The following is a 13,793-nucleotide window of genomic DNA, read 5'->3' as shown; positions in this document are numbered from 1 at the left end:
GACATGTATCATCCAGGACACACCATCCCGAGACATGTATCATCCAGGACACACCATCCTGAGATATGTATCATCCAGGACACACCATCCCGAGACATGTATCATCCAGGACACACCATCCCGAGACATGTATCATCCAGGACACACCATCCCGAGGTATGTATCATCCAGGAAACACCATCGCGAGATATGTAGCATCCAGAACACATCTCGAGACATGTATCATCCAGAACACACCATCCCGAGATATGTATCATCCAGGACACACCATCCCGAGATATGTATCATCCAGAACACACCATCCCGAGATATGTATCATCCAGGACACACCATCCCGAGATATGTATCATCCAGAACACACCATCCCGAGACATGTATCATCCAGGAAACACCATCCTGAGACATGTATCATCCAGAACACACCATCCCGAGATATGTATCATCCAGAACACCATCACGAGATATGTATCATCCAGAACACCTTCACGAGATATGTATCATAAAGGAAACACCATCCAGAGACATGTATCATCCAGAACACACCATCCCGAGATATGTACCATCCAGAACACATCATCCTGAGACATGTATCATCCAGAACGCACCATCCCGACACGTGTATCACCCAGAACACACCATCCCAAACACGTGTATCACCCACAACACACCATCCCGAGACATGTATCCTCCAGGACACACCATCCCGACACGTGTATCACCCAGAACACAACATCCCGAGACATGTATCACCCACGACACACCATCCTGACACGTGTATCACCCAGAACACACCATCCCGAGACATGCATCATCCATCACACACCATCCTGACACGTGTATCACCCAGAACACATCCCGAGATATGTATCATCCAGGACACACTATCCCGACACGTGTATCACCCAGAACACAATATCCCGAGATATGTATCATCCAGGACACACCATCCCGAGACATGTATCACCCAGAACACACCATCCTGAGACATGTATCATCCAGTACACACCATCCAGAGACATGTATCACCCAGAACACACCATCCTGAGACATGTATCATCAAGAACACACCATCCAGACATGTATCACCCAGAACACACCATCCTGAGACATGTATCATCAAGAACACGCCATCCCGAGACATGTATCACCCAGAACATACTATCCCTACAAATGTATCACCCAGAACACATCATCCCTACAAATGTATTACCCAGAACAACATCCCGAGACATGTATCATCCAGGACACACCATCCCGACACGTGTATCACCTAGAACACAACATTCCGAGACATGTATCATCCATGACACACCATCCCGACACGTGTATCACCCAGAACACAACATCCGAGACATGTATCATCCAGGGCACACCATCCCGACACGTGTATCACCCAGAACACAACATTCCGAGACATGTATCATCCAGGACACACCATCCCGACACGTGTATCACCCAGAACACAACATCCGAGACATGTATCATCCAGGGCACACCATCCCGACACATGTATCACCCAGAACACACCATCCCGAGACATGTATCACCCAGGACACACCATTCCAACACATGTATCACCCAGAACACACCATCCCGAGACATATTCAGGACACACCATCCCTACAAATGTATCACCCAGAACACACCATCCCGAGACATGTATCATCCAGGACACATCATCCCTACAAATGTATCACCCAGAACACAACATCCCGAGACATGTATCATCCAGGACACACCATCCCGACACGTGTATCACCCAGAACACAACATTCCGAGACATGTATCATCCAGGACACACCATCCCGACACGTGTATCATCTAGAACACATCTCGAGATATGTATCATCCAGGACACACCATCCCGACACATGTATCACCCAGAACACACCATCCCGAGACATATATCATCCAGGACACACTATCCCGACGTGTATCACTCAGAACACACCATCCCTACGAATGTATCCCCCAGGACACACCATCCCTACGAATGTATCACCCACAACACATCCCGAGACATGTATCACCAAGGACACACCATCCTGTGATATGCATCATCCAGGACACACCATCCCAACACATGTATTACAAAGGCCACACCATCCCAAGACATGTATCACCCAGGACACACCATCCCGAGACATATACCACCCTGGACACATTCCGATATGTATGACCCAGAATACACCATCCCGAGACATGTATCACCCAGGACACATCATTCCGAGATATGTATCCCCCCAAAATTTATGGCCCCAGACACACCTTCCAGAATCAAGTATCACACCGGATCCGGACATATCAGCTTCATATGTATCACACGATATATAAGCCTGACATAGCACACATATGTATCACAGGACATATCCTTACATACCAGCCTTATATGTACATACCAGCCTTATATGTATCACAAGACATACCATCCTGACATACCATCCTTATATGTATCACAGAACATACCATCCTGACATAAGTCTTATATGTATCACAGGACATACCATCCTGATATATCAACCTTATATGTATCACAGGACATACCATCCTAACATAACAGCCTTATATGTATCACAGGACATACCAACCTTATATGTATCACGGGACACACCAGCCTTATATGTATCACAGGACATACCAGTCTTCTATGTATCACAGGACATACCATCCTGATATACCAGCCTTATATGTATCACAGAACATACCATCCTGACATGTCTTATGTGTATCACAGGACATACCATCCTGATATATCAGCCTTATATGTATCACGACATACCATCCTGACATACATTACTAAAGACAATTATCATCCAGTACATACCACACCGATACATGTATCACCCAGGACTTACCACACCGATACATATATCACCTAGACATCTTTCACGCATTACATACCATACCTAGACATGTATCACACAGGACATAATATACCTAGACATGTATCACCCAGTACACATCATACAGAGACATGTGCCACCCAAGACATACCATACCTAGACATGAATCACCCAGGACATACCATACTGAGACATGTATCGCCAAGGACACACCATACCGAGAAGTGTATCACGTAGGACACCATAAAGACATGTATCACCCAGGATATAACATAACGAGACATGTATCTTTCTGGACACTAAACCTAGACTTGTAACACCCACGACACACCATACCGAAACATCACCCAGGACACCATACCGATATGTATCACCCAGGATATACAATACTGAAACATGTATTACCCAGGACAAACCATACTGAGACATGTATTACCCAGGATATACTATACCGAGACATGTATCACCCATGACATACCATACCGAGACAAGTATCACCCAGGACACACCATAGCGAGATATGTATCACCCAGGACATACCATACCGAGACAAGTGTCACCCAGGACACACCATAGCGAGACATGTATCACCCAAGACATACCATACCAAGATATGTATCACCCAGTGCATCCTATAGTGAGACATGTGTCACCCATGACATACCATACTGAAACATGTATCACCCAGGACACACTATACCGAAATATGTATCACCCAGGACATACCATACCGAGACATGTATCACCCAGGACACACCATACTAAAACATGTGTCACCCAGGACAAACCATACCGAGACGTATCACGAAGGACACACTATACCGAGACATGTATCACCCAGGACAGATCGTACCAAGACATGTATCACCCAGGACATAACATATCGAGACGTATCACCCAGGACATACTATCCCAAGACATGTATCACCCAGGACAGATCATACCAAGACATGTATCACCCAGGACATAACATACCGAGACGTATCACCCAGGACATACTATACCAAGACATGTATCATCCAGGACATACCATAACGAGACATGTATCACCCAGGACACCATGCCGATATGTATCACCCAGGACACACCATGCCGAAACATATATCACCCAGGACATACTATACCAAGACATGTATCACTAAGGACACCATACCGAGACATGTATCACCCAAGAATACCACACTGAGACATGTATCATCCAGGACTTACCACATATATCACCCAAGAATACCATACCGAGACATGTATCATCCAGGACTTACCACTTGTATCACCCAAGACAAACCATGCCGATACATGTATCACCCAGTACACACTATACCGGGACATGCATCACCCAGGACACACCATAGAGACATGTATCACCCAGGACACACCATAGAGACATATATCACCTAGGACACCATACCGAGACGTATCACCCACGACAAACCATACCAAGACATGTATCACCTAGGACATACCATAGACATGTATCACCCAGGACATACTATAACAAGATATGTATCATCCAGGACATACTATACCAAGACATGTATCACCCAGACATACCATGACGATATGTATCACCCAGGACACACCATACCGACACATATCACCCAGGACATACTCTACCAAGACATGTATCACCCAGGACATACCATACCAACATGCATCAATGAGGACACCATACCGAGACATCTATCACCCAAGACATACTATACCGAGACATGTATCATCCAGAACATACAATACCTAGACATGTATCATCATCTAGGACACCATACCGAGACATGTATCATCCAGGACACCATACCGAGACATGTATCATCCAGAACATACTATAACAAGACATGTATCACCCAGGACATACCATAACGACATGTACCACTAAGGACACCATACCGAGACATGTATCACCCAAAACACACCATACCGAGACATGCATCACCCAGGACATACCATACCGAGACATGTATCACCCAGGACACACCATACCGAGACATGTATCACCCAGGACATACCACACCAAGACATGTATCATCCAGGACATACCATACTTAGACATGTATCACCTAGGACACACTATACCGAGACATGTATCACCCAAAACACACCATACCGAGACATGCATCACCCAGGACATACCATACCGAGACATGTATCACCCAGGACACACCATACCGAGACATGTATCACCCAGGACATACCACACCAAGACATGTATCATCCAGGACATACCATACTTAGACATGTATCACCTAGGACACACTATACCGAGACATGTATCACCCAGGACATACCATACCGAGACATGTATCACCCAGGACATTCCGTACTGAGACATGTATCACCAAGAACACACCATACCGAGATGTATCACCCAGGACACAACATACCGGGACATGCATCACCCAGGACACACCATAGACATGTATCACCCAGGACACCATACCGAGACATGTATCACCCACGACAAACCATACCAAGACATGCATCACCCAGGACATCCCATACCGAGACATGTATCACCCAGTACAGATTGTAAGACACGTATCACCCAGGGCATCCCATACCGAGACATGTGTCACCCAGGACACACCATACCGAGACATGTATCACCCAGGACATACCATACTGAGACATGTATCACCCAGGACACACCATAGACATGTATCACCCAGGACACCATACCGAGACATGTATCACCCACGACAAACCATACCAAGACATGCATCACCCAGGACATCCCATACCGAGACATGTATCACCCAGTACAGATTATAAGACACGTATCACCCAGGACATCCCATACCGAGACATGTGTCACCCAGGACACACCATACCGAGACATGTATCACCCAGGACATACCATACCGAGACGTATTACCCTGTACATAATACTATAATGAGACATGCATCACTCAGGATGCACCATACCGAGATATGTCACCCAGTACAGACTATGAGGCATGTATCACCCAGGACACACTATACCGAGACATGCATCACCCAGTGCAGATTATGATGAGACTCGTATCAGCCAGAACACACCATACCGAGACATATATCATCCAGGACACACCATACCTAGACATGTATCACTCAAGACACACTACCGAGACATGTATCACCCAGAACACACCATACCGTGACACGTATCACCCAGAACATACCATACCGAGACACGTATCACCCAGGACACACTATACCAAGACATGTATCACCCAATAGATTATAATGAGACATGTATCACCCACAACACACCATACCGAGACATGTATCACCCAGGACATACCATACCGTGACACGTATCACCCAAGACATACCATACCGAGACACGTATCACCCAGGACATACCATACCGTGACACGTATCACCCAAGACATACCATACCGAGACACGTATCACCCAGGACACACTATACCAAGACATGTATCACCTAATACAGATTATAATGAGACATGTATCACCCAAAACACACCATACCGAGACACCTATCACCCAGGACACACTATACCAAGACATGTATCACCTAATACAGATTATAATGAGACATGTATCACCCAAAACACACCATACCGAGACACCTATCACCCAGGACACACTATACCAAGACATGTATCACCCAATACAGACTGAGACATGTATCACCCAAAACACACCATATCGAGACATGTATCACCCAGGACATATCATACCGAGACATGTATCACCCAGGACATATCATACCGAGACATGTATCACCCAGAACACACCATACCGAGACTTGTATCACCCAGGACATACCATACCGAGACATGTATCACCCAGGATATACCATACTGAGATATGTATCACCCAGGACATATCATGCCGAGACATGTATCACCCAGGACTACCATACCGAGACATGTATCACCCAAGACATACCATACTGAGATATGTATCACCCAGGACACACTATAGACATGTATGAACTCTTTATAAGGTAGAACATCACACTACAGGATCGAACAATACAGTTAGATTTAGTGGTAAGGCCAATATGACATGACGTCTATGGTTACTTCCATCTATTTTCTTTGAACATGAAATGGGGAGTGAACCTGTAACATCAAAGATTAAAAAATAGGCCAACCTTTGGCAAGACTGAACAAGAGGTGGTGCTAAACAGAAAGGAGGAAATGTGTATATGGCGGGTGGCAACCGGCAGAGCCCACTGTCGTAACGATTTCTAGCTAGTACGGTCATGACTCAGTCACCCTGCTGGGCTGCAGGCTAGTACGGTCATGACTCAGTCACTCTACTGGGCTGCAGGCTAGTACGGTCATGACTCAGTCACCCTGCTGGGCTGCAGGCTAGTACGGTCATGACTCAGTCACCCTGCAGGGCTGCAGGGGGTGAGGCACGAACGGGGAGCATACTGCGCTAGAGGGGAGTTTACTATGGTGGAGGGGAGACAGGTAGGGGACGGATGGGGGAGTATACTGGGGTGGAGGGGAGACAGGTAAGGACGGATGGGGGAGTTTACTGGGGTGGAGGGGAGACAGGTAAGGGACGGATGGGGGAGTATACTGGGGTGGAGGGGAGACAGGTAAGGGACGGATGGGGGAGTATACTGGGGTGGAGGGGAGACAGGTAAGGGACGGATGGGGGAGTTTACTGGGGTGGAGGGGAGACAGGTAAGGGACGGATGGGGGAGTATACTGGGGTGGAGGGGAGACAGGTAAGGGACGGATGGGGGAGTTTACTGGGGTGGAGGGGAGACAGGTAAGGGACGGATGGGGGAGTTTACTAGGGTGGAGGGGAGACAGGTAAGGGACGGATGGGGGAGTATACTGGGGTGGAGGGGAGACAGGTAAGGGACGGATGGGGGAGTTGACTGGGGTGGAGGGGAGACAGGTAAGGGACGGATGGGGGAGTATACTGGGGTGGAGGGGAGACAGGTAAGGGACGGATGGGGGAGTATACTGGGGTGGAGGGGAGACAGGTAAGGGACGGATGGGGGAGTTTACTGGGGTGGAGGGGAGACAGGTAAGGGACGGATGGGGGAGTTTACTGGGGTGGAGGGGAGACAGGTAAGGGACGGATGGGGAGTTTACTGGGGTGGAGGGGAGACAGGTAAGGGACGGATGGGGGAGTTTACTGGGGTGGAGGGGAGACAGGTAAAGGACGGATGGGGGAGTATACCGGGGTGGAGGGGAGACAGGTAAGGGACGGATGGGGGAGTATGCTGGGGTGGAGGGGAGACAGGTAAGGGACGGATGGGGGAGTATACTGGGGTGGAGGGGAGACAGGTAAGGGACGGATGGGGGAGTATGCTGGGGTGGAGGGGAGACAGGTAAGGGACGGATGGGGGAGTATACTGGGGTGGAGGGAGACAGGTAAGGGACGGATGGGGGAGTATACTGGGGTGGAGGGGAGACAGGTAAGGGACGGATGGGGGAGTATACTGGGGTGGAGGGGAGACAGGTAAGGGACGGATGGGGGAGTTTACTGGGGTGGAGGGGAGACAGGTAAGGGACGGATGGGGGAGTATACTGGGGTGGAGGGGAGACAGGTAAGGGACGGATGGGGGAGTATACTGGGGTGGAGGGGAGACAGGTAAGGGACGGATGGGGGAGTTTACTGGGGTGGAGGGGAGACAGGTAAGGGACGGATGGGGGAGTATACTGGGGATGGAGGGGAGACCGGTAAGGGACGGATGGGGGAGTTTACTGGGGTGGAGGGGAGACAGGTAAGGGACGGATGGGGGAGTTTACTGGGGTGGAGGGGAGACAGGTAAGGGACGGATGGGGGAGTATACTGGGGTGGAGGGGAGACAGGTAAGGGACGGATGGGGGAGTATACTGGGGTGGAGGGGAGACAGGTAAGGGACGGATGGGGGAGTATACTGGGGTGGAGGGGAGACAGGTAAGGGACGGATGGGGGAGTATACTGGGGTGGAGGGGAGACAGGTAAGGGACGGATGGGGGAGTATACTGGGGTGGAGGGGAGACAGGTAAGGGACGGATGGGGGAGTTTACTGGGGTGGAGGGGAGACAGGTAAGGGACGGATGGGGAGTTTACTGGGGTGGAGGGGAGACAGGTAAGGGACGGATGGGGGAGTATACTGGGGTGGAGGGGAGACAGGTAAGGGACGGATGGGGGAGTTTACTGGGGTGGAGGGGAGACAGGTAAGGGACGGATGGGGGAGTTTACTGGGTGGAGGGGAGACAGGTAAGGGACGGATGGGGGAGTATACTGGGGTGGAGGGGAGACAGGTAAGGGACGGATGGGGGAGTATACTGGGGTGGAGGGGAGACAGGTAAGGGACGGATGGGGGAGTATACTGGGGTGGAGGGGAGACAGGTAAGGGACGGATGGGGGAGTTTACTGGGGTGGAGGGGAGACAGGTAAGGGACGGATGGGGGAGTATACTGGGGTGGAGGGGAGACAGGTAAGGGACGGATGGGGGAGTATACTGGGGTGGAGGGGAGACAGGTAAGGGACGGATGGGGGAGTATACTGGGGTGGAGGGGAGACAGGTAAGGGACGGATGGGGGAGTATACTGGGGTGGAGGGGAGACAGGTAAGGGACGGATGGGGGAGTATACTGGGGTGGAGGGGAGACAGGTAAGGGACGGATGGGGGAGTATACTGGGGTGGAGGGGAGACAGGTAAGGGACGGATGGGGGAGTATACTGGGGTGGAGGGGAGACAGGTAAGGGACGGATGGGGGAGTTTACTGGGGTGGAGGGGAGACAGGTAAGGGACGGATGGGGGAGTATACTGGGGTGGAGGGGAGACAGGTAAGGGACGGATGGGGGAGTATACTGGGGTGGAGGGGAGACAGGTAAGGGACGGATGGGGGAGTTTACTGGGGTGGAGGGGAGACAGGTAAGGGACGGATGGGGGAGTATACTGGGGTGGAGGGGAGACAGGTAAGGGACGGATGGGGGAGTATACTGGGGTGGAGGGGAGACAGGTAAGGGACGGATGGGGGAGTTTACTGGGGTGGAGGGGAGACAGGTAAGGGACGGATGGGGGAGTATACTGGGGTGGAGGGGAGACAGGTAAGGGACGGATGGGGGAGTTTACTGGGGTGGAGGGGAGACAGGTAAGGGACGGATGGGGGAGTTTACTGGGGTGGAGGGGAAACAGGTAAGGGACGGATGGGGGAGTTTACTGGGGTGGAGGGGAGACAGGTAAGGGACGGATGGGGGAGTATACTGGGGTGGAGGGGAGACAGGTAAGGGACGGATGGGGGAGTTTACTGGGGTGGAGGGGAGACAGGTAAGGGACGGATGGGGGAGTATACTGGGGTGGAGGGGAGACAGGTAAGGGACGGATGGGGGAGTATACTGGCATTGAGGGAGCGGTGGGGGGGGGGGGGTAGGTGACAGGTAAGTTTGCAGCGGCCTTTAGGGCGTAACCCCCAGAACATTACCTTTCCCGATCTATGGTATTGAGGTCATACATGAGGGAAAAATACATAATGAGTAATGAGGTATGTGTCCTCATGATGATGAGAGAATGATGCATATAGCAGGAAGTGAGCCGCCATTACTGGTGGAGGTAAACATCTTGCCACCCTTGCTAGTGAAAATGGTGCCCTAACCTTACTAGCTTGGTCTCCACACACCAACCTAAACTGCCACTACCCTCTCCACCAACACTCATCATTGTCATCCATGATAACAATGTAACATCCTCCGATGAATTTCAAATGTTGAGAGATGGTAAGTGTTCCAGCCCGGACCTTGCCTGCTAACGGACGCCCAGCACTGCTTCCAGCCACACAACACAACACAATTTAACACTACGAAGATGTATTCACCTTTAACTGAAAAGATCCTTTGTGTATAATAGAGGTTTCCTCTTGGTTTACGAGGGGCACACACTCTTACATGCCGAAGTAATTTCTTGACTAAGAGAAATACCGCAGTATACAATTTTGACGTATAATCACTTCACCAGTTGAGGAGCCACTGAGCTCCACCCTGTTTGCCCTGCAGGTCGATGCTGGCGCCGGGCGGGGTTAAGCATGTTATCGTACAAAACATCATATTAATGTCTCCTTTAATTTCTTGTTCCTGGTTGGGATTTTACGTAACACTCATTAAAATCATATAAAAGTGAGACTGTCTGTTGATGATTTTTTAAAAATGATTTCACAGTACAGCGTAGTTCATGGAAACATGAATACAATGCTGCAGAGAACTGCCATGCCAGCCATACGAATATTTTGCAATCAAATGTTCTTTCATGTATGTACCTTCAAGACTGACTGATAAGTCTTACAATAGTAGAACTGATAATGTTCATGCATCTTTATAACTCAGTAATACCTTTATTGTGGAAGAAATGTATAAAACATTATTCATATCCAGCCCTGCGGTGAGTGTGTGGGAAGACTGCGTCAACCATCATGATGAGCAACGGCAGACCTTCCTCACCCTCCGTACAGTACTCTCTCTCTCTCTCTCTCTCTCTCTCTCTCTCTCTCTTTGATCATGTATCTTGTTATTTTCCTCACCCTCCGTACAGTACTCTCTCTCTCTCTCTCTCTCTCTCTCTCTCTCTCTCTCTCTCTCTTTGATCATGTATCTTGTTATTTTCCTCACCCTCCGTACAGTACTCTCTCTCTCTCTCTCTCTCTCTCTCTCTCTCTCTCTCTCTCTCTTTGATCATGTATCTTGTTATTTTCCTCACCCTCCGTACAGTACTCTCTCTCTCTCTCTCTCTCTCTCTCTCTCTGATCATGTTATCTTGTTATTTTCCCCATATAGAAGGATCTACTTACATGATCTTATAATACTCCAACAGAGTAGTATCTACTAACATTATCTTGTTATACTACCATGAAGCAGTAAATACTAATAACATCTTGTTATACTACCATGCAGTAGTAACTACTAACATTATCTTATCATATTTGTATGCAGTAGTAACTACTAACATTATCTTGCTATACTACCATGAAGTAGAAACTACTAATATCATCTTGTTATACTACCATACAGTAGTAACTAACTAACAATGCAGGAGTAACTACTAACATTATCTTGTTATACTACTATGCAGTAGTAACTACTAACATTAGCTTATCATATTTGTATGCAGTAGTAACTACTAACATCATCTTGTTATCCTACCATGCAGTAGTAACTACTAACATTGTCTTGCTATACTACCATGCAGTAGTAACTACTAACATTATCTTGCTATACTACCATGCAGTAGTAACTACTAACATTATCTTGTTATACTATCATGCAGTAGTAACTACTAACATTATCTTGTTGTACTACCATGCAGTAGTAACTACTAACATTATCTTGTTATACTACCATGCAGTAGTAACTACTAACATTATCTTATCATATTTGTATGCAGTAGTAACTACTAACATCATCTTGTTATCCTACCATGCAGTAGTAACTACTAACATTGTCTTGCTATACTACCATGCAGTAGTAACTACTAACATTATCTTGTTATACTACCAGGCAGTAGTAACTACTAACATTGTCTTGCTATACTACCATGCAGTGGTAACTACTAACATTATCTTGTTATACTACCATGCAGTAGTAACTACTAACATTGTCTCGCTATACTACCATGCAGTAGTAACTACTAACATCATCTTGTTATCCTACCATGCAGTAGTAACTACTAACATTGTCTTGCTATACTACCATGCAGTAGTAACTACTAACATTATCTTGCTATACTACCATGCAGTAGTAACTACTTACATTATCTTGTTATACTACCATGCAGTAGTAACTACTAACATTATCTTGCTATACTACCATGCAGTAGTAACTACTAACATTATCTTGTTATACTACTATGCAGTAGTAACTACTAACATCATCTTGTTATCCTACCATGCAGTAGTAACTACTAACATTTTCTTGCTATACTACCATGCTGTAGTAACTACTAACATTATCTTGTTATACTACTATGCAGTAGTAACTACTAACATTATCTTATCATATTTGTATGCAGTGGTAACTACTAACATCATCTTGTTATCCTACCATGCAGTAGTAACTACTAACATTGTCTTGCTATACTACCATGCAGTAGTAACTACTAACATTATCTTGCTATACTACCATGCAATAGTAACTACTAACATTATCTTGTTATGCTACCACGCAGTAGTAACTACTAACATTATCTTGCTATACTACCATGCAGTAGTAACTACTAACATTATCTTGTTATACTACCATGCAGTAGTAACTACTAACATCATCTTGTTATCCTACCATGCAGTAGTAACTACTAACATTGTCTTGCTATACTACCATGCAGTAGTAACTACTAACATTATCTTGCTATGCTACCATGCAGTAGTAACTACTAACATTATCTTGTTATACTATCATGCAGTAGTAACTACTAACATTATCTTGTTGTACTACCATGCAGTAGTAACTACTAACATTATCTTGTTATACTACCATGCAGTAGTAACTACTAACATTATCTTATCATATTTGTATGCAGCAGTAACTACTTACATCATCTTGTTATCCTACCATGCAGTAGGAACTACTAACATTGTCTTGCTATACTACCATGCAGTAGTAACTACTAACATTATCTTGCTATACTACCATGCAGCAGTAACTACTAACATTATCTTGTTATAATACCATGCAGTAATAACTACTAACATTATCTTGCTATACTACCATGCAGTAGTAACTACTAACATCATCTTGTTATCCTACCATGCAGTAGCAACTACTAACATTATCTTGTTATGCTACCATGCAGTAATAACTACTAACATCATCTTGTTATGCTACCATGCAGTGGTAACTACTAACATTATCTTGTTATACTACCATGCAGTGGTAACTACTAACATTATCTTGTTATACTACCATGCAGTAGTAACTACTAACATTATCTTGCTATACTACCATGCAGTAGCAACTACTAACATCATCTTGTTATGCTACCATACAGTAATAACTACTA

The 13,793-nt window shown here is 46.8% G+C and overlaps 1 protein-coding gene across 1 annotated transcript in view; it reads right to left on the bottom strand.

Moving 5' to 3' along the window:
* The window catches only part of Nrg (Neuroglian), a 206,214-nt gene extending 195,438 nt beyond the window's left edge, over window positions 1-10,776 (bottom strand). The window contains exon 1 of the mRNA XM_071695113.1: window positions 10,624-10,776. The gene's annotated coding sequence lies outside the window, so the exon portion shown is untranslated. The remainder of the gene's footprint in view (window positions 1-10,623) is intronic.
* Window positions 10,777-13,793: the final 3,017 nt, after the last annotated feature.

The sequence above is a fragment of the Panulirus ornatus genome, chromosome 57 (genome assembly GCF_036320965.1).
Source record: "Panulirus ornatus isolate Po-2019 chromosome 57, ASM3632096v1, whole genome shotgun sequence".
In the NCBI taxonomy this organism is placed as follows: Eukaryota; Metazoa; Arthropoda; class Malacostraca; order Decapoda; family Palinuridae; genus Panulirus; species Panulirus ornatus.
The sequence above is the reverse complement of the archived record's forward strand: the minus strand, read 5'-3'. Positions and strand labels throughout refer to the sequence as shown.